This window comes from Engystomops pustulosus, chromosome 4 (assembly GCF_040894005.1).
Source record: "Engystomops pustulosus chromosome 4, aEngPut4.maternal, whole genome shotgun sequence".
In the NCBI taxonomy this organism is placed as follows: domain Eukaryota; kingdom Metazoa; phylum Chordata; class Amphibia; order Anura; family Leptodactylidae; genus Engystomops; species Engystomops pustulosus.
In genome coordinates this window covers 94948595-94972924 of record NC_092414.1, presented here as the reverse complement: position 1 = coordinate 94972924, position 24330 = coordinate 94948595, and the positions used below count along the sequence as shown (strand labels likewise).

Below are 24330 nucleotides of genomic sequence, written 5' to 3'. Positions count from 1 at the left end.
GAAGCCTGTGCATGAGTAAAGGCGACTGCTGTCTAGGAAGATAGAGGAAGATTACAACCTGCTGTCAGTTGCTCTATCTACAAACAATTGAATGGAAATCGGAACGTAAAAGATGCCCGTTACATGATAAGGATTCTGTGTAAGAACAGATAATTGACTGATCGCCATCTGATAATGGCTGCTGTTTTTGCTCATTTACTGGGAAAAAAGTAACATACAGCATTAAAAAGTGCATTGTATCCATTCATACTTGGAGATAAATATAACTGAAAGTTAGAGCACTAGAAATATCACATTATAACCCCATATACATTTGAAATGTCGGCCAAAGCAAGAGTTGTTGGCCGCATTGGCTCACTTTCCTATACGTATAGAGTTTCTTTACTTGATTTCGGGGAAAACATAGGAGCAGTTACATTGAATTTTGATACCTAACCTTTTAGGTAGACACGCAGCACCACCAGCAGTATCAGGCAGTTTCAATAGATATATAAGTCGAATAACAAGCTTTAGTCACTCCATTGTAGCTTTCTAAAAAGTGAAATCCGTGTTTTACGTGGACCTGGTTTTGTACATTAATTTTCATACACAACAGGACACCTTTACAGATTCTATTTCATACAGAGCCAGATGTGACCATTAGAAAAATGTATATCTTCTAAAAATATTAAATGATAACATTGTTAGGTTACAGAATCTGTAAAAACCTCTTAGTGTTGTATTTTCTGACCATATACAAAATATTTCATCAGTAAAAAATCCAAATGTGAGAGTATAACTCATCAAGAAAAAATCTCTGCGTTCGGCGCCCAAGCATGCTAATATTTGACAAATTTTATCACTTCTTAAAAAATGTAATAAATATCACTAAAAACTATTTAAAACAAAGTAGTATAAAAAAAAAAAGGAGACGCATTTTGTAGGTCATAACTGGTATGTCATCAGTCCATACAGTATGGATTGATGACATGCCAGGTACGGGCTACGAAAGGTGTCTCCTTGTTGTTTTTTATATACTACTATGTTTTCAACAGTTTTTAGTGATGTTTATCACATTTAAATTAGTAATAAAATTAGTAAAACATCACGCTTGGGTGCTGAACGCAGAGATTTCTTTCTTGATAAGCTATACGCTCACATTCTTTGGATATACTACCCCCATTGGATCCTATGACAGTGGGAAATATTGGGGGGCTGCCCCATGGAATCACTAACGAGCTGAAAAGGTTGGTTGTGACTATTCTACAACCTGAGAAGGTGAGCACACATATTATAAAGTCTAAAGAAACAACCCACAAAATACTACAGAACATTTGCGCTTTCCGTTTTTTGTTTTTTTTTCTCTCAGTAAAAAAATGAGATATACACTATACTCAAGGTAATGAGCTGTCCAACAAATTCAAAGTCAAGTGTCAAGAATGAGTCACTGAAAGGAATGTATAGAATTATTGAAGACCTTCCATCGAACAAAAATTAAACACAAGATGCTTTGTGCAATCTTCTCTATATCACATATAAGATCATTTATAAAAAAAATGAAAATATTTCTGTAAAATTTCTCACAAAAGGCATTTGGATTCTTGCTGAAGAGCTCCATCTAGCCTTTACATGTATATTAGAAATGCTAAGTCAATGGGGAAAATTTAGTAAGACTGGTGGTTAAAATTCCTCCCACTGGCGGTCCTGTGAGGATATTCACTAAGAGGCCCCAGCCTCTTAGTGAATATGGGTTCAAGGCCAGTAAAAAGATAAATTCCTTATTCTGTGTGCCAGAGTGTCTTTTTCAATAAGCTACCACACACCAAGCAGTCGCAGCTGTTTTATGGAAACACTTGATTGCATTGGACAAATAATATCATAAGATGCTTCTCCTTATGTGTGGTACTTGCCTCTAAAAATTAATGTAGCGCAAACAGCTCTTTCTATCTTGCAATGGCATATTACATTTGATAGTGTTGCATCTGAAAGTACTCAATAGAAAAGTACTTCCATTACTAAGTCAATAATTCAAGGCAAAATTATATTATTATTGTTATAGAGTGAGAGTTTTTTTGTCTCTACTGCCTATTTTGCTTCCCCAAAATAAGAAAATATTGAAATTTATAGAAAGATTTGATAAAATATGGCAGACTAGTTTAATTAATCTTAAACAACTTAATGGGGACCTATCTGCAGCAATTGACCTAATTAACCACTAAGGGTGCTTTCACACGATGCACTGCGTCACTTTTTTAATGCATTTTTAACGCATTCCAAAGGCTTCAACCTTGATCACATGGTAAAGTAACATTGCGTTTCCATTACATTTGCTAAAATGCTAAGTTATTTCAACATGTGATCAATGCTGAAGCCTTTGGAATGCTTCAAAAACGCATCAGAAAACGTGACGCAACACATCTTGTGAATGCACCCTAACAGTATGTTGTGAAGCAGCTTAACACCGTCCAGATCATGTATCAGTAAACCCTGGTGAAAACTTTGAATTGAAATGTAAATTGTCTGTATAAAAATGTACCACTTCCTACCACAGAATGTGCCCTTTGCTGCCTTGCATCCAAATATGGCAGGAACTGGCTCATGTGCATGATCTCAATCACCAGGCAAATACATTTTTAATTCAGTACTCAATTCTCCGTCTTGATGACTTTTTAAATTTCAATTTAAAGTTGATTTTCTGGATGATACCACCATGCTGGGCCATGTAAGAAACATTGTACAATGGAAACATTTTGCTAAACAAGGGCACAATGAGGGCATTTTGTTACATCAAGAAATACAACATTGGCTATTTTTTAAATTCACCCAGTCCAAAAAAATTTAAACCAGTGAAATCTACCGAATATCTACCATTAAAAAAAACAAACCTATGCCACAAAAAAGAGCCTTTGTAGACCATCACTAAAATAAGCATACAAAGGTATACTTTGATAAACATTTATAAAAATCAATTTGCATAATCCTGAAAACCCAAATTATGATGGAATTTAAGACACACATGTATGCACTTTGCATTTGTAGAATATACTTTTTGTGCCACAATCCTTTAATATATAAATGTCCCTTTTTTAAAGGCCAGTCATTGGGATATTTCTAATGAGATGAAAACTGTAATACTGGATTCTAATAATAATTTGAATGAGAAGACTATAGTTGTAATATAAAGCATACAGACATACTGTCCCGAATTACTAAATAATGTGAAACCCGGATATGTATTGGGTGCTGTAGTATTACAACTGTAGAGCATAAAGCAATACATCCACTATTCATAAACACTGTTTTACAGTTCTCTATATCCATTTGGTGAATGTTTTAGGTTTTGGTCACTAGTTAGCTTGCATTTATGTGCAAATCAGAAAAATGTACTTGTGTAACATTTTATGCATCTATAGCAAAAGTGTTAACTAACCTCTGCCATAAAAGATACTCAACATCTAAGTGGCCCTAAAATCACTGCATTATTTCTAAGATCTGATTTATAAAACAAGCTCAAACTTTGAAAAAAAACATTCCTCAGAATAATTCAATTTTATTTGCAGAAAAACATTTTCTTCCATATATTTTAAATTAACACCACAGGTTCATCCTTACTATTTAAGTAGCAGTAGGTAAACTATTTGGTTATCTTAGGCTACTTACCTAGATAATGATTTTATAATTGTAACAATTATTCAGTATTTCTGCATATACTTATTTACTGTGTTGCATGTGCAGGTGAGTAGAATTATGAAGCGGTTATTGGTCTTCTATCTTTATTTGTAACAGAAAAGTTAAAGAAAAGTCAACCTTAGCAAAGGCGGTATGGCATAATTACGGTATTTCTGTTGTCACTGGCAGCACTGCTTTCTACTGATAATATTGGTTAGAATATGTCACACAACGCAGGGATATATCATACATGGGAGACTACCAGTTGTTATTGTATTTATACATGTTTAAGGAAATAAAAGGGGATTGGCACGTCACTGTTGTGCAAAAAAAGTTTTTAATAAGGAGTTCAAGTATTTACTGAAACACACAAGACCTGACAGTTTCACTTTACACATGACTCTCAGGTTCTCTTTAATGTACACTTGGCTATGTCATCTCCAATTGTGGGTAAGCAACCATATCAGACTGGAGAACCTCATACATTGGACTTAAATTAGTTACAAGAAATCCAGTAAATATCCTATCTGTTGGTCTCCACTTCATTGCACTTAGGCTTCATGCAAACGTGTGCCTTTTGTAGGCTGCAAGCAAGGTAATGAAATCTCTTGCCTGGGGATTGACTGACATCAGTGGTGAACACCGTCAACTCTGCCATTTTCCATTGGAAATCACTGTCTAGGTCCCAACAATGGACAGGAATAGGAAGTGCCTTATCTTTTGCAGAACAGTGATGATACTCTGTACCTCATAGTGCATGCAATGGTGGATTATAATTTGGGCATTTTGGTTGGAGCTATATACTGGGTAGCTAGAGCTTTATACTGGGTGGCTGGAGCTATAACCTGGGGGGCTAAAGCTATATACTAGGGACTGGAGATATACACTTGGGGGCCCTTACAATATGCTGGGGTTGGGTGCTATATACTGGGGGACTGGAGCTATACACTGGAGGTCTGGAGCTAACTACTGGATGGCTGGAGATATATACCGGATGCTAGAGCTATATACTGGGGGCTGAAGCTATAAACTGGAGGTCTGGAGTTATATACTGGAGTGCTGTAGATATATACTGGGGGGCTTTAGATATATACTGGAGTGTTGGAGATATATACTGAAGGGCTGAATATTATATATATATATATATATATATATATATATATATATATATATATATAAGGAGCTGATTTATTGTGTATTTTAGCTATAAGGGGTATACAGTGAATAAATGAATAAGTATATGGTTGGGGCTGGGCCATATATATATATATATATATATATATATGTATATATATATATATATATATGGGCTGTATTTTTTAATCAAGGGGGCTATATATTATATTACAGGGCACACTGTATATATTATATAACGTATAACATATATTGAGGTATAATATAATGATTTCATATTAATAATATGGTAGGTATTATATGATATTATATTGAAAGTGACATTTTTAGCTTTGCCCGTTACTGATCACTGCAAGACCTTCTAGTATAACCCTCATCATGTATTGTGTCAGTAAAAGTCTTCCTTCCAAATACGATTCAAGGGCAATGTGTGAGGGTGTTGTTAGCATTTTTGGTTAGAGTGTGGGTCCTTTTTAGGGGTTGCCTAGTAAAATTGGTGGACATGATGTAGGGTTAGAGGTAGCAGGCTGCATCTGTGTATTTTAAAACTACAGACAGGTAAGGGGCCTGAAATCTCTCTACAGTTAGGGGCCCATGGTAGTTTTAATCCACCATGAGTGCATGCACCATGCTGTGAATGTACCCAATAGAAAGCAATGATGCTATGCTAGACATGAGGCCTTACATTGAGGTAATGGACTTTGAGAAAGGTCTCAATAAATACATGTGCATTATAGTAACAGTTTTTTTATAGACTAATTTGACTTGGATCCCTTTGACTTGTAGAAAAATATTTAAAATAGTTTTTAATATTAGCATTTGAAATGTCTTTTTGTATGTTTGTACTTCTGCAGTGAAATGTTTTCTAGTAAACATGTATATTCTCAGTTATTTCTATGACAAATGAAGAATACTGTAAACTACTTCTACAGAGAAGATTCACTTGAGGGACAAAGTGCCGAATGATGCTGATTAACTCATGGTGCATGAATAGCATGTTATGCGATTAGCAAAATTAAAGCAACACTTACAGAAATTATAATTTTATTAAAAAGAGGAACATTATAAAAATAGCAACAATCCAGTTGAGTCATGTGTAAGTATTGTCATTTTAAATGATAGAAGAACAATGTAACTTTATATTGCACACAATTGTTAACCTTATACTAACAGCAACAATGCATAATAACAATAATCCCAATAATAATGTTACAGAGCATTGCGGAAAAACCTCCCACTTATCTAACCCATAAGTCTCTTGGAAGAAACTAGGTCAGATAAAAGGTAGAATAAAAGGCTAATAGTGGATTTAAACACAAAGTAGGTTAGGACAAGAATAAGAGAGTTATTGAATATACATTAAAGATATTCTGGGAAGACTTTGCCCCCAAGGCCTACAAGACATTTTTACCATATAACGAACAAGTTTGCTTATAATGAAGTTGAATGGTGTTTCCACTTACACTTTACACTGTATCATTTTGTGCTGCTTTGGGCTAGTGTTATATTTAGAAAGTGTTCTTAGTAAGTCTATAATTACATGATTTATAGATAAACTGATTATTTTATATTAATCAAGTATCTTGACTCCAGAATGTATAAAGAATATAATGAAACACCCAAAGTAGCAGCCAGACTTCTTTTACCAGGGAAGACTTTAGTTTAGTTACGTTGTATTTAAATACTCTTACCAATATCATATGGCTTTAAGACAGTCCCTTGCTTTCAACACCCAAAGCATGGACTCATTTTTAAATTTACTATATTTATATAATTTATATACTATATTTATTTAAATTAGTTTCAGAATTTCCAATAACAAGTCTTGGAAATGTTACTTTCAAAACAGCAACCCAGCTTTCATAGACTGATGCCAGCATCAAAAATAACTTTGTAAAAGGTACAGGTATTAAAATAAAGCTCTAAAAGAGCATACTTGGCATTGCCTTCTGGAATACAGGAAGAGGGCATGCAGTTTAAAATCCTGGCTTGAATTCTATTTTTGCAGTCAGGCTGTGTGGTTCCAGCTGGGATCATGCCATAATACTGGTCAGGCAAGATAACACCATGAAAAATACCAGTGTGATCATCCTGTACTGCATATAGAAGTGCTTTATGGGCATATTACTCCTCAGTTTATTTACTGTGTTAGACATCTAGTAACTGCTGTTGTTGGAATAGTTAACATTAAAATGATAGAAAGAAAGCATCACAAAGCAATGTGGTTTATATAAAATAGAAATGAACGAATTCAAGTTTTATTAAAAAAATTAGGAAATGTGAGATTTAAGTATTAGTGGATTTTACATCGGAACCAACTCTGCAATAATCTCATTTCTGTGGGCCTGGGAAAGGGAAAAAGAAAAAACTGCATGTAGTATCTTCAAGAAGACATAAGACTCCTCCTGGCTTGGCTTCAGAAACATTCTGCAAACTACAGTTAAATATTGCAGTCTTACAGGCTGTACATTGGAGTAAGTGGCCAACCATGAGTAGCTTGAGAAGGAACCACTACCTGGGAGCTCTGACTAGCTCTGTGCATTAGAAGGATACAAGAAGATTATGGATGATGCTGGACAATGTTGTTTTTTGAACCAAAAGATGAGACAATACATTGAAAGGATTACAATTACATTACAGTTGATGGAGGTCTGTATTTCCAATAAAATCTAGAATAACATAGCACTTCTTTAATTAGAAGTAATTGGTGCCATAATTGCCAACCAAACCTTTGCTTCAAATAATGTAGAAAAGCTGGCACTCAATCTTGTGTCGATACCGCTTTTTGTTTTACATTCAAATAATCCAATGATCCAACAAAATCCTGATGTTTCTGTCCTATTATGGAACTTAATCAGATATCGATTATGGGTATAGTAGATGTCAGGAAGGCCCCTATGATAAATACAGAAATAGAGGAACCCCTTAGGTGGAGTGTCCACTCCTTACTAGAGGTGTAGGGGAAGTATTTACAATGACCCTCATCTGCAATGTACAATCCAAATATTTTTCCTTCATAGTGCAAATCTCTCTGAGGGGCCACTCATGCCACTCATCATTAATACCCAATCATTTAAATGGAGCTGGCAGGTGAGATGCAACCACTATAAACATTTGGGTTTCTGATATTTTTTTCTCATTACAAGTAGGTGTCCAAAGTTTATACCCCCAAGATCAAGTAGTAATGATAAATCCTTGTTATATCATGTACCATTTTACTGTAGACAATTAAATATATTCACAGTAAAACACTATATTATCAAATACAATGCAAATTAGATTATTTAGTGTTTGTGATTAAGATGCTACATATTGCTTATTAGATTAATATATATTTCTAAGTACTCACAGTTCACAAATGAGCTATTATTTCATATTATCTAGGTATGTACAGTTTGCAGAGACGGACTATATAAATTATAAAAGAGGATTAGGGAGATAAATAAAATTCAAAGCCTTTTGCAGTAAAATCTAACAGTGTACAGTCACTGCATTGCAACTATTTTCTTTCACACCAAAAAGACAACAATTGGGGCGGAAATAAATTTTTGTAAACATAGATGCACTCACCAATTTCTGGACTTGATGGTCTTGTTTGCTTTAATGTCAATATATCTGTAACAAAAAATAATCCATGAAACCATACAATTACAATTCAAGGCAGTAAAAAGTAGTTATAATAAAAGTAGAATATACAATACACTAATGCATATAATGCTGACATTCGTTGCAATATTCTTAAAAGGGTGTTCCTGTTTTAGCAAATTAATGTTATTGTTTGTATTATTAAAAGTTATGCAATTTTCTGATATACTTTCTGTATCAATTCCTTGAAGTTTTCAAATCACAGATAAATGATGTAATTTTGGCAGAAATAAAATCCATTCCAGAGAAATGTAAGTAAAAACTTAGAAGGGGGTTGGTGCAAAAAAACAATGGGCACACGTGTTTGATATATCACCCTCTAAGATAAATGAAAGTACAAAACCCAGGAAAAAGGAAACAATACATGTACAAATGTTCTGAATTAAGATAATTGAACCCCTATGTTTACTTCCAGTGGACAGAAATCTGACCATGGTCATGTGATTTCACCCAGATTCACCGCTTGGTAGTATCACAGAGAGTAATCAGAGGTGTATGATATAATGAGCCCTTATGTGTGACCATGGTCATATTTCTATCTACTGGAAGTAAACATAGAAGCTTCTTATAAAAGGACAGAAAGCAGAGATCTAGAAAATCATGAGGAATTGATGTAAAAAGTATATTGGTAAATTGTAAAATGGGATACAAACAATAATATTTATTTGCTAATATGTGAAGAACCCATTATCCATTGCATTAATTGAGACTAAGAGTGAACATAAATTATGATAGGTAGATTAGAAACAAGTTCTCCTTAGCAAAGAAAGCTCACCTTCAGTTTCTATAGCATGTACTATACAGACTGAAGATGGCTACTGTTACATGCAGAGAAGGGAGGTTCATATAACCGTCCAGTCATATGAACATCTTAATTGTTCCTTTCTGTTTGAAAGTGGTAGCCCAGTCCTTAAAACTGTTCCAGAAAAGGGCTGACTTCACGAATTAGACAGGGCAGCTAAATACATTTAGTGTGTAAAAATCTTCAAACACTCATGTATATGCATTTCATAGTAGCCATCCTCAGTCTAAATAGTACACACTGTAAAGACTAAAGACACTCCTTAGTAATATTCAGTTACTTAATGTTACCAAGGAGGACCTTCAGCGCTGTTACTTATAGTAAAAAAAAATGTAAATTACAGAAATAGCCTGAATTACCTCCTTCCACCTGCACACATTTAAATGGTAGCTGAAATAACAGTTACTCTTTAAGCCTCATCCTGCCGCATTATGCACTTTGAAAGCGCAACATATTTGAACCCTTTTTTTTTAATCAAAGAAACACATAGGTAATTCTTTATGCTATAATTTGTAAAAACAACATTTTTAAAAACCATTGCAATCTTCAGTAAAATCTTCAGTAAAAACAACATAACAACCTGCCTTAGAAAACCTTAAAACAAGAAATGAAAAGTAAAACAACTGAATAACCTAGAATACAAAGAAAAATATTTCTTGCATTAACTTTGCTAAAGTATGAGCTATTAGTAGTTCAAATAATATATCATATACAATAGTATATTGATTATTAAAAAAGATTTGCATCATAGAGAATCTCATATGTTGTACTGTAGGCTGATTTCCAGTACTTGCACTAATAGTTGATTAATTCACGACACCCCATAAGTATTAAAGCACCAGAGGTCCAGACATTTTGTATCGTCATTAGAGCCACCCACAACATAATAATCAGTGCTTGCCACACAACATTAGCAATTATCCACAGCTGCTCCTTTCCAACAGTGTTGTGAAATACACATTGTAGCTATCAACAAGGGGAGGTTTATTTAGGATTACTAGAAAATGATAAAAAAGAAACATACAGTACAACTATAATAATTAAAGTCTCCCAGTGAAAAGCTCAAATTATTTAAACATTACAAATGAACTTAATAATTTACTTATTATCAGCTTCCTTTACATTGACACTTGTCTCCAGTGTTATGTGACATAAGAAATAGACCATCATCAAAACAACTAGTAGAAGAAATATTTTGGATACTAAGTCTTATTGTCCTATAGTCATTTCTCTGTATTAGTATTAACACAAATATGTTCAAGTCTTAATATTCATGTTCTGTAATAGGACTTTCTTTGACAATTTAGAAGTAATATTTTTTATCATTACCTCAAATATCAGTTTGTAATTATCCACAATCATCTATTTTTTGTTTAGAGTGTGTTTTTATTTATGTTACTCACCAGCTGCTAACTTTGGCCTAAAAGTATTTCTTAAATAAACCTATCATCAAGAATAATTTTACACAACCCCCTACTGTGCCTTTGTTGGGAAGTGCAGCACAGGCATCCCAGCTTCAATCTGCCTCCTCTCATCAATAAAATCCTTTCCCAAACTTTTCCTTCCTTTGTAACTCGCATAAGCCTATAGCTGGGTAAAGAGATCTGTAGTTTCTTGCAGTGCTCACTGCTATATTCACCATGCAGTGAGAGATTCTGGTAAGGCCAGGAAGTGGAGAGAGAGGACTTTCTGTCTGCTCATGCCGAAATTGGAAGAGACACAGAACTGTCAGTCAAAAAAGGAGGTGGGGTTTACTGGCAGCATGGGAAAATGTAACTCTTTTCTTCAGAAACTGCCTCAAGTCTTGAGGTTTTTGTGTCATGTGCACCACTTTATGACTGTGAAAGGAAGCCAAACGGGCTAAGGCGGGGTTGCAGGGATAACACTCTTGATCAGCTTCAATGGCTTTCTATGCAGTGAAGACTGGATCTATTTTATTTGCTTCTATATATTAGGTATAAAGTGTTTATCAATGACATCTGCATGTTTATTTAATTCTGTTTAAATTTTTCATTATTAATAGTTATTTTTCACAATATGTAAATACTGTACAACTTTCTACTTTGAGAAAAGGCATAAAAACAAAAAAAGGGAAACAAAGAATGGCTGATACATGTAATATTTCTTATTACAAAAACACTTAATCTATAGTCTTATCATGGCAGATACATAATGCACAATGTACCTTTATATTCCTTTTAATATATACTCCATTGACCTTGATTAGCAATTATTCTCACATTTATTCTACAGTTAAACCTGTTTTTCCATTAAAGACATTATGCTTGTCATGTATTATTGAATGAGGCCCTTTTTACGCTTCTGTCAGCAACAAACATATGGCCTACACCATCTATTATCTATGTGAAACTGGAGACATAGAACAAGTTTCTGTAGTGTTAGACAATAGATTGTGCATCTTGTTTTACAAATTGCTTAGTTGAGACTCTTTATTTTACTGTATTAATGACACCATTGTCAGATTGCTTACTATTACTGTAAAAAATCTCATTTGTCCTTTACAAAAGTTAGAAACTATTCTTTTGCTAAATATTCACTTGATAGTTACAAATATTATAACAAGTATTAATACAGGTAAAAGAAATGATAGAATATCACAGCAATATGCTGTTCTGGACAAATATTGAGACTCAAAGCTAAAATAAAGGTGTACCACACCTTCTTTTTTACTTTTCTTTATATCCAAATAAGTCCAGGCAGAATAATTATGTGGAAATGAACTCTGAGGTTCCGAAACGTTGTCCAATAGTCAGCGAGTCACAGCACAGTAGCACACTCTGACACAAAATCAATTTGCCCCAAATATTTAGGCTATATTTACATTTTGTCACAATAGTTTGCCTTTTGCCATGGTTTTCCAAAAGTGCAACTAAAATGAGAAATAACTGCTGCACAGTTATCATGGTCCCAATTAGGAGATCACAACCTTACTCAGTTCTGTAAAATTCTGACTACAACGCTTATCGTGGAGTCTTTATATTGTGACATTACCCCACATTCTTTGATTGGGAAAATATATCAGAAGAAACAAGAGGTACATAATAATTAAGACATATATTAGGGTCTAAATGTTCACCGTGTACAGTTGAAGGAAGAAGTCAATGACGGAGGTGCCCTTTTAAGCATAAAGCAACAAAAAATCAAAGATATCATCTTACACTGTAATTATCCAACACTTAGTTTTACTTACATAGTTTTTTTAGCTAATAATGATCTCTATTTATATCTCACCATCATATTCCTCAGCACTTTACATATCATAGGGCATATATACAAATAGAATTAAACATGACAGAGCAAAAACTTTCATAACTATATTAGTCAGCAATTTTTTGGATCCAAATCCCACTTTAAGGTCTTTCAAGGATAAAAATATGTTTTTTCCTTTTGTTAACGCTTACAGGACCCTTGTGTTTCTGTTTTTTATTCCCCTAATTCCAGAAGTGATAACTTCTTTAATTTCATGTTTACAGGGATGTATGAGGGCTTGTTACTGGTGGGACAAATTGTACTTTTTAGTGGCGCCATTTAATATTCCATGCAATGTACAAAATTCGAAGTGCAGTGAAATTGGCAAAAAACACATTTTCTTGTGAGATCTTTTTTTACAGATTTCATTGTGCACTCCAAACGACACTTTCACTTTATTCATTGGGTCGATACAATCATAGATATACCAAATTTATATAGGTTTCATTAAGGTCTAGTAGATTTTGTAATCTTTTGTACAAAAAATAATTAGACCAATAACTTTTTCACACTTTGTAAGGTGTCATTTTTGCAGTACATATAGGTGTTAATTTATATCAATTTGGGATCTATATGACTGTTCGATCATTATTATTCAAACATTTTGGGAGGTGACAATACTTAACATGTTTATGATTTTTTACTGTTTATATTTATATGTGATTTAGGGAAAGGGGGTGATTTAAACTTTTGGAATTTTTAAAACATTTTTATGTTTTTTTACATTTTATAAATATTGTTTTACTATTTTTTCAGACCCTTTACAGTACTTTAACCCTACAGGGTCTGATTGCTCATACTATATACTGCAATAATACTGTGCTTTGATGATGATATCTAAAAGCCTGCCATCTGCAGGCTATTGGATATCATTATGCATGGCAAACCTACATGTCTGCCATGGCAACTGATTAACACTCTCCGATAAAATGTTTATTTCCTTATTTCCTTTGCAATTGATCACCCCCCCCCCAGATCCTGAACTAATTGGTGATAATGCATAATTAAATTAATAATTTAAAAACTTGCAAAAATTAAAAAAGTCTCTTACTTTAGCATGTGGGACCAGTTTTCTTAAGATAAAATTGAAACATATATAAAATAAATGTATATTCTACATTTGTATTGATATTGCTTTGTTGTCTCATTCTTCGTCTTGACAGTTTGACAGACCAACTAGCAGAAGTGTCAGATGTTTTGTAATGCACCCGCAAGAGTGACAATGGAGACAATCTTCACATGCTGCTTTATTCTGTGTGCCCATAAAGTTCATAAGGCTTTCAGAAAGAAACATGACATTTCCTTAAAGCAGAAAGAGTATCACATAAGTAGATGTCATTATAAATAAACATTCAGATCTTACAATAATGCAAAGCAGCAACATGTATCCTATATCTAATGTATCATGTCTTTATAATGCCAGAATGCTAAATCTAAAATGCCATCATCTAAACTAACCCTCTGATTCCGAAGTTTACATTTTGGTTTTTTTTTTCAGTTTTTTTTTCTTCTTCCAGAATATCTTTCTGGTTATAAAATATTCACATAAACTCTACGTTATTTGGACTTGTGACATTTAATGTGTATTAGTTAGTCTAAGGGTTGAAACAAAAACAACCTCCGGTTAAATCAAGTTCAGTAGATTCTACATGCTACATATAGCATAAACAGCACCTGACATTGTGATTTTGTGATACTTCAAATTCTCTTTCTAAGCTGGGCACCTATGGGAATATATAGAGCAACATATTTATGTGTGTGTTTTTTGCATGCATTTATAGAGAGTGGGACAGAGAAAAACAGAGACTTAAGAGACTAAGAATTATGAAACATAGAAGGGTTTGAGGTAGGGATGACACATGGAATTAAAAATTAATATAGCTGCCCTAAGAGTCTTGCAACTGTCAGTTAAGGTAGTATATAATCTTATCTATACAATAATTGATATTGTTTGTATAACGAAAAGTTGACAATTTTCCAATGTACTTTCTGTATCAATTCCTCACTTTTTCTATATCCCTGCTTGCTGTCATTCTATAAGAAGCTTCACTATATTTTCCAGTTGATAAAATAAGTCCATGGTCATGTGATGTCACACAGAAGGTGACTTGTTACAAGACACTCTCTGTAATATTAAAGAGCCGTGTTTCTATTTATGACTTTGGACAATTTCTCCCCATAGTAGGTAATACAATAATTCCAATATCAAATGAGTAATTGATATTAACAGTAAATTGGAAAATTTGATAACTTTTCATTATTTTCTGGAAGTTGACTATACTTTTAACCCCTTATTGTAAATGCCCTTTTTCATTTTTTGCTCCCCACCCTTAAAAATCCATAACCTTTTTATGTTTCTGTATACTGAGGTGTGTAAGAGCCTGTTTTCTATGCAACAAACTGTCCTTCCAGTGACGGTATTTAATTTTCTACGCCGTGTACTGGAAAGCTGGAAAAAATTCTAAATGTGGTAAAATTGGCAAAAAAGACACATTTGTGTCATTTTCCTGTGGGCTCTGTTTTTACAACTTTAACTGTGTGCTTCAAATGATACTACAATTTCATTCTTTAGTTTGAAGCGGTCAGAATTATACCAAATTAATATATAGGTTTGATTATGTTTTAATATATTTCAAAAACTTAAAACCTTTTTATTGTATTTTAGGCCCCTAGGGTACCAAAGGATATCTGATCATTCCCACCATATACTACAGTACCACTGTATTGAAGTATATGGGGATTTTACAGTACACACACAGATACTACCTAAAGACAACCCTGGGAGTTTGACATAAACTCCTGGCTGTCTTGGCAGGTGATTGGCAAGACCCTCGACAACCAGACACGTTACAGGATTCCAAATCAGACAGGATACAGGATATTTAAAAATTTAAGTGGGACCGTTGCCTGCGAGCATCAGCACCCCCATTGTTTTTATATAACCTGTAATGTTGTTTTCCTCAATAAAAACTTTTGAAAACTAAAAAAAAAATGTTCTGATTATGGGCAAAGTTGTATTCTATTTCTGTGATAACCCTTAAAACATTCTTTTATTGCAATTAAAAAAAAAAGACAGGATACAGGATTCAAGATCTGGGTTCTGGATAAGGCTGAGGTTCCAGGTTCTGGATCAGGCAGGAAACAGGGTTCCGGATCAGACAGGAAACAGGATTTCAGTTTAGACAGGATACAAGGTTCAGGTTTTGGATAAGGTTGGGGTTCCAGGTCAGGCTGGATACAGGCTCGGGTAAAGGTGCCAGTCTAGCCTTGGGTGCAGGCTTTGTTTCCCATCCTATCTTTTCCCTTCCTAGGTTGAACCTGATGGACATTTCAACCGTATTAACTATGTAAGTATGGATGCTAGATCTAGTTCATACTGGTTTTCAGGTCCAACAAAGCACAGGCAATAGTACTACAAGTCCAGGGAGAAAGTATCACCAGTTCTGACTGGAGATAAGCTCTTTATCCAGTTCATGGACCCGCCCTTGCAACTGCCTAGCTCCTGCATCATTGAACGTACAGCTGAGTCTAACACAAGCTGACAGAAAGAAACTACCCCACCTTTATAAATACCAAAAGTGTTTCACAAATGCTTCATTCAACCATTAGGAGGGGTAATTCTGGCTGGACTTATCAGGAAAGGATTATATATGCTATTGAAGCATAGATTGGTTATGGAACACCTTTTAATGTTCTTCTTACTGTACATAAATCTCTTCACTATAATTAGAGCTCACAATTCTAAGCAATGTTATATTAAATAATAATACTAGATGCTGCATACAGTTCAGAGTCAATACCATGACTTAAATTTCCTTGTCTGACACATTAAATGTAAGTAATATTGATTAACTTGAATACTCAAGACAGATCTAAGAATTTAGTTAGCATAAGATTTACCACACATGCTGTGAATCACTCTACAACCACCACTTAAAATCTTTTCATTCACGTCCAGATGGTTTGCCATGGCAACTACATCTTAAACACCAGGTTTGTAAGCAACAAAAGTGAAGTAAGTAATTGATGAGCTACAAGGTGTTTTTTCTATACCCCCTATTGAGTTGCCAGCCCAAGAGAATATTAAAGTCATGGAATATGCATGTAAGTTCTATTTCTCACTAAATCAGAGTGAGACATTATTTTCACAACTATTAATAAATACCCAATTGCCCTATTACTAAATGGCTTTGAGTCAAATATATAATGATAAAATGCTAGAGTTTTGGACACTTAGAATATAGGGAATTAACAATTTATTCCATTACAATGTGATAAGAATCTGTAGATTCTACTGACAAAATCATCAGGTGAGTCCCAGGGTTTGCTTTGTTTTCGACAGGTTACCTTTAAGGCCTTCCAAGTACTAGACAACAGGAGCCCCAGAGGCCATTATATGAATACTGTAGTGGGGACATTATTGTTCAGTAGAGATGAGCGAGTATACTCGTCCGAGCTTGATGCTCGTTTGAGTATTAAGTTACTCGAAACGGCTCGTTGCTCAGACGAGTATTTCCCCTGCTCGAGATCGAGCATTTAATTAAAAAAACACAGTGAAGAACAATGAAGAATAGAATAAAAACAGTGAACACAGTGAACACAAGATCATTTAAGTGAAAAAGACAGTGAAGAACACAGTGAAGAATAGATTACAGATGTTCGGCACATCTGCTTACTTGTCGGAAGATACGCGCGGAACGGCAGCAGGGAGACATCGGGCAGCACGGGGGAGACATCGGGCAGCACGGGGGAGACATCGGGCAGCACGGGGGAGACATCGGGCAGCACGGGGGAGACATCGGGCAGCACGGGAGAGACATCGGGCAGCACGGGGGAGACATCGGGCAGCACGGGGGAGACATCGGGCAGCACGGGGGAGACATCGGGCAGCACGGGGGAGACATCGGGCAGCACGGGGAGACATCGGGCAGCACGGGGGAGACATCGGGCAGCACGGGGAGACATCGGGCAGCACGGGGGAGACATCGGGCAGCACGGGGGAGACATCGGGCAGCACGGGGGAGACATCGGGCAGCACGGGGAGACATCGGGCAGCACGGGGGAGACATCGGGCAGCACGGGGGAGACATGGGGCAGTACGGGGGAGACATCGGGCAGCACGGGGGAGACATCGGGCAGCACGGGGGAGACATCGGGCAGCACGGGGAGACATCGGGCAGCACGGGGGAGACATTGGGCAGCACGGGGGAGACATCGGGCAGCACGGGGGAGACATCGGGCAGCACGGGGGAGACATCGGGCAGCACGGGGGAGACATCGGGCAGCACGGGGAGACTTCAGTGGAAGAAGAGTAGCGGATCCCGGGACAGCCTATCACCCCGACAAGTAAGCAGATGTGCCGAACATCTGTAATCTATTCTTCACAGTTTTTCACTGCGATTTTCACTCTAATGATCCTGTGTTCACTGTTTTATTCTATTCTTCACTGTTCTTCACATCTGATAACTTGTCGGGAGATAATATACGCGCGGAACAGTGAAGAATAGATTGCAGATGTTTGCATACATCTGCTAACTTATCAGAAGACATTCTTTTTCAATTAAATAACACATTTTATTCCTGAACCATGGTCCCTTTGAAAAATGCTCGGGCCTCCCATTGACTTCAATGGGGCTCGTTATTCGAGACGAGCACTCGAGCATTTTAGTGCTCGCTCATCTCTATTGTTCAGTATTGATAGGGCATCTTTATTGCTAGTATTGTAATTGAAAATGTTTACCTTTACAACTTGTAGTAGTGCAGATGTCTACATAAACTACATTGATGTCTAGAGTATTCATATTCTGTTCTCCAATGATTTTATTAAAATCTTAATAAACTTAAATTAGAGTTTTGGTAGAAAAAAGGTTGCAGAACGTGCCAGCTTTCCAGTTATATCTCAGCTAGTGCTTGGTGGGAGAAGTAAAAATGGAATATGGAAAACCATGATGCCATAACTCATGTGCTTAATGTTTTATAAGAATTTTTCATAACTGTAAAGTATCATTAAGGCCTCTTGCATCTATGGGGACATATATCTGGTTGCAACTTGTGCATGTGGCTTTACATACCCACAATCTTTGTGTGCATTTGGCCTTACAGTAGGTAGTCCACATACTGTGGAAAAGGTTTATTTTTAACCGATCTAGTGCATGATTTCATTGGAGGACATCAGGGCTTGTGCATCAGTTTTCTGGCATACAAGCCCTGAAATAATTGCAAATCCTGCTGTATGACAAAGAATTTTCATTATTTCCCTCCATATGCCACCTCCATACCAAGTGGGCATTGAGCGGTGTGAAGTGGATGCCAGCCAGAGGGGGAGTGGGCAGTGAGCAATGACCTGCGCCAATTCAGGCCTGAAGGGGCACAGGATAAAGCATAGAATTGTCTGCCAGCATAGCTGCCTGACAGATACATCAAGCCTCCTGATATATCAGGTACGGCAGAGGGGCAGGTGGAATATTTTATCCACCCGTAAAATTGTATTGAAAATTATTGTTAAAGGATAAGCTTTATACCTCTGCAGGAACAATAAAGCATGCTATGAATGTAAATGTAAGGCTACGAGACACTGCAATTTCTGTTCTGAGGTCAAGATTAAGGGCCATAGTGCTACAGTATATACCATATAACGTAAGTTGTAAAAAAAAGTAATGTAAACATAGAGCCACTAAAATTATCTGATTTGTTTTCTGAGATATATGCATAATTTACATATTGAACTTTAAGATTATATTAATGTCTAACATTTATTATATTTTCTTTTATATATAATTACTGTTTTCATTAAAATACATGCCTGGTCATGGGAATAAGTTTTCCTCATTAAAGTTTTAATCAATATATAACAATGTGAAGAGGGGCAGGATGGCCACTTTGACAGGAAAATTATAATTAGTTATGGGAACAAGCTTCCCAAGTTGGGACATAGGTCAAGGAATTTATTCTGGCTGCTTCCTCTGGATCATTATAGTTGTAAGTGATGGACCTGAGCCTCTATTCAACTAAATGTAATGTATTAAATTACTAAACGTTATTATGGAATAACTATATATTACTGAGATGGAACCTTTCTAGATGTGCAAAGTTCAAGGAAAACATTTTCCAGTGTAATATTTTTAGGTTTCAATTTCAAAAATGTTTTGCTGCTTGCAATAAAGAAACATTAAATAAATAAAGAGCACCTTGGACATACAGGCAGTCCCCGGGTTACATACAAGATAGGGACTGTAGGTTTGTTCTTAAGTTGAATTTGTATGTAAGTCGAAACTGTATATTTTATCATTGTAGTTCCCGACAATTTTTTTTTTTGCCCCAGTGACAATTGGAGTTTCAAATTTTTTTGCTGTAATAGGACCAAGAATTATCAATAAAGCTTCATTGCAGATAATTTTAAGCTGATTATTGCAATCTGGGACTATTTTAAAGCATCCAGAGAGCTTCGCCAGAGGTCACAGTGGGCAGAGGGGTCCGTCTGTAACTATGGGTTGTCTGTAAGTCGGGTGTCCTTAAGTAGGGGACCGCCTGTATATTATTAACAAATTCAATGTAAGCTCATTTTCTAGAGCCTGTCATTCAATGTTATGTAATATGTTGTTTCGTTGTTATTATTAATATTAATAACAGCAACAATATTGCTATCCCGTGTTTTTAATGCTATTTAATATGCGGTTCCAGTATATTTTTCATAAACTAGTTACATGTTCACTGTACATAGTGATTTGACACATCAACATTTGTTAAGCATGAACAGTGTATACTATGACACTTTTCTGTACATAAATTCGTTTCAATCAGATATCCTGTTTGCAATATTGCACCTGTGGGACAAGACATAAATATTCCAAGGGATATGCTGGCACATATAAGTAGAATTCATTTTAATTCACATTTATTTGCAAGTAATGCATTTATCTACTATCCAGAGAACACATATTTATTAAATTTGGCCTACAAGAATGAACATGGTAGGCTATTACAATGCAAATTGACTATGTTCTTTAAATTATGTGAGATAATTTAAGTGATTCATTTTCGGGTTTCCACTGTTATTAATAATATGACAGGTCAATCAAATTATGCTTTGAATTTCAAAACCAGAGTGGGGAAAAGCATAAAACATGCAATGGATTTCAAACACAAAACAAAGGATTATTAACTGTTCTTTGCTATTATAGATGGTTTTCTCATTTTAGTTTTATTCACTTTCAAATGTCCAAATGAGATGTTTAATAGCACAGAGGTTTTGTCAAGACACTTCTTTTATCAGTATATGAAATGTCTCAAATATATTATATAGATGCTTAGTTCTTAAAACAATACACAGCTAAGGTTACATATACTAGACTATCTATACTAGATGTGAGCTATTGGTTCCTTTCACTCAGATTAGTGGGATATCAACCAGAAACATTGTTGCCCAAATGAAGTACTTTAAAGGACACATATTTTTATTCTGATTGGGAAGCAATAAGTAAATACATTTTTGTCCAATGCTTGTTTGGCGTTATATAAGGGTGTTTTTTCCTCCACAAACATGGGAAATATGGGGGGGGGGGTGCTGAGCTGGCAGTCACCAAGGACCCTGAAGCTAACCGTGTCTCATAAAAAGTATTATAAAGGGCACATGATCGTAGGAGGCCCTATGATTTTGTGTGTTAAACACACAATTGTATTGTAATGCAAATGGAAGACAGGCATATTTGCAATGCAGGTGTAATGGGCTTCTGCAACCTCTCTGAAAATGAAATCACTGGTGACAGGTTCCTTTTAATACAGCGGATTGCATGTGTGCCCCCTGTTCGGTTTTAATTGACCTTTCTGCTGTATATTTGATGACATGCTTTAGTTTATATTGTCTGGAGTTTATATAGTATAGTATGCAGAGGAGTTTATGAACAACTCAGGTCCTTTTGCTTTAAAACAAGCCCAAGTAGTTTCCCCTTCACCACACCTCTCAAAACATGGTTATCAGGGCTAGATGTTATGACCTAAGGATTTCTTCTGGCAACCCTTCTAAAGCAAGCCATGCTTATTCAGTATTTTACTAATGTACTGTCATGAACTTAAGCAGCAAATGGGTTAAGTCTGTTCACACAGCAAAGATGTAGCTATTGAGTGTTTTACTTTGGTGTGAATTTGCTGGGGTGTCCAATCTAGATGAAACTGTTGTCTGTTTATAAGTAATATTTTTAACTTTAGAATGAATTATTTTGAAGTAGCCTTACAACCCCTTTCAGATTTGTGAGCATCAACAATTGTTTTCTCTGTGGTTAATGTTTTTTCTCTTTGGCACGGTGTTAAAACTTAGAAACTGTCAAAGTGTGTACTTTCATATGAGTACAGGCAGTCCCCGGGTTACGTACAAGATAGGGTCCAGAGGTTTGTTCTTAAGTTGCGTTTGTATGTAAGTCGAAACTGTATATTTTATAATTGTAGATCCAGACATAAAAAAATTTGGGCCCCAGTGACAATTGGAGTTTAAACATTTTTTGCTGTAATGGGACCAAGGATTATCAATAAAGCTTCATTACAGACACCTTCCAGCTGATCATTGCAGTCTGGCACTATAGTAAAGCATTCAGAATGCTTCACCAGAGGTCAGAGTGGTCTGTCTGTTACTATGGGTTGTCTGTAAGTCGGGTGTCCTTAAGTAGGGGACCGCTTGTAGTGACTTTCTGATGATGATTGTTATAGAACCAGTAATCCGGTGCCTTATTTTTCACACATAGCTTCTGCATTTTGGTACAGATTTTGTCAAATAAATTACACCAAATAACACAATTTTTCTTGAGATCTGAAACTTGTTTTTGACTAACTTTTGCCATTCTGCAGCTGAACACACATATAAAAATATAAATGTAAAAATGTATACCTAGAACTTTTCCTTGAATGTTCAGTCTTTGGACAATCTTGCTGATGCTTTAACAATAGTTATCCATCATGAATACAAACAATCTACCCTTATACCATGCCTTCATTACCCTCAAATCTTAGTGGAATTGTTCCAAGGTTTTTCAGGTGCACCTCTGCTTTCTTGTTTATGGTCAACGGTAAGCTTGTGTATTTCCTAATAATTCCTTCACAAGATTTTTAAATGTTAACCAAGCATTTTTGGCGCTTCTATCAGTGCAGGCTTGATCCACTCTAGAGTGGTCACATTAAAATAAACTGACAAAGAAGAAAAATAACAGCATGCATAATTGACCTAATTGGAACTCAACAGGGATTATCTTAAAAATTGTTCCTCAGTTAATTATACATCATTTGTCACTTGTTGCTGTTCACTTGAGGTGATTTGTACCTAATTCTAATACCTTTTATGGATCCGATTGCTTAATTAACATTTGGGTGGGGTAAGTTTTCATCACATTGTCTGGTTTTTGTGTTTTACTACTTTTTGAGACTTATTTGTCCTCATTGGTTCCTGTTGAGTATTATTTGTCCCATATTTGTCCCAGTTGAGACTTATTTGTCCTAGTCACACACCCCCCCCCTAGTGTTTCATTACTTCAGTGTTAGTGTTTCATTTACTTACTATATATAGATTTTTCTAAATATAAAGGCAATGTAATAAAAAATCTATTTAATTTACTATCTATCGTAGAGTATATTAACATTATCTTATGTAGGGCAAGTAAATAATAGGTTCCATTAATCTATTCTCTGCCAGAGGACTTTGTATCTGCAATTCATTGTAGACTCTTCATGCAAATAAGTAGAAAGATAGCATTAATCTCTGCCAAAAATGATTTGTTGTTGTATTATAGGCTGACACATGAACTATATGTTCTGCATGTTAATCCAATAGTTTGTTGGTCCTACAATGTCACATGGGAATATCCAAGAAAAAAGAACTTTCAGATAAAATATATATGATACTGCGCTGCCCAGGTTGTCTAACAGTCAAACCTAACATTTAAGCTTTTTTATCATACCATATTTATCATATATTTATATCAGCTGATCAGTTGTCATGGTGTTTGGAGCCCAAACTGTCACCTCTTCTCACCCAGCTATTCAGTATTGTGTCTTTTACAGAGATTTAAGCAATTATTGCTTAAAACTAGCATGAATCAGTAAGTTGTTTCCAGAAACTGGCACCGATTGTGGGTGTTAACTCTTTAAATGCCACTGGAAAGTTGCTCACATTGACCCGGTTCCAGTCTGCTCAACACTAGTCTTCAGTTATTTTCTTCACTTATTTTGAGCCAAAACCAGGTGATGTAGGACAAACAGAACTGGTACCAAATACCTACAAAGCTAAGGTATAATGGAAAGTGGTTTTGACTCCAAATAACTGAAGGAAATAATGATAGGCCTAAAAGAGCTATCACCTTATTTTCTAAAAATCCTTAGGAAACAATTGACAATAAAATGACAATTTAATATCACTTACTTTATGATGTTAAAAATAACAGCTTTATTGTACCTATCATTACTTTAGATAATAGATGCTAACACATATAACACACCATATACACTTCAGTATAAGCAGGGCATATCATTAAAGGACACCTGTCATCAGGTCTCTATTTCTGTCATCACTACCTGTTGGAGCAGCTCACAAGGAATCCATCCCAACTTTTATCTATTCAATTCATTCATTATTCACTGTAAAATCATCTTTTATTTATGAACCTGGGCACATGGAGATAGAAAGTGATGTCACCCCTGTTACCCCTCTGCTCTCCTCCCCTTGCTCATGTCTGTGTGTAATGTTTAGTACAGTATTGCTAGTGTCTGTGCTTTACCTGCTGACATGTTCTCTCCTCCTAATACACATGTGTGAGACACAGACATCAGCTACAAAAGTACCTCACATGTTC

General features: G+C 35.5%; 1 protein-coding gene across 2 annotated transcripts in view; it reads right to left on the bottom strand.

The window, feature by feature from the left end:
* The window catches only part of SYT1 (synaptotagmin 1), a 364786-nt gene that overhangs the window by 243594 nt on the left and 96862 nt on the right, over positions 1–24330 (bottom strand). For both annotated transcript variants that reach the window (XM_072146793.1, XM_072146795.1), the window contains exon 4: positions 8353–8397. The gene's annotated coding sequence lies outside the window, so the exon portion shown is untranslated. The remainder of the gene's footprint in view (positions 1–8352; positions 8398–24330) is intronic.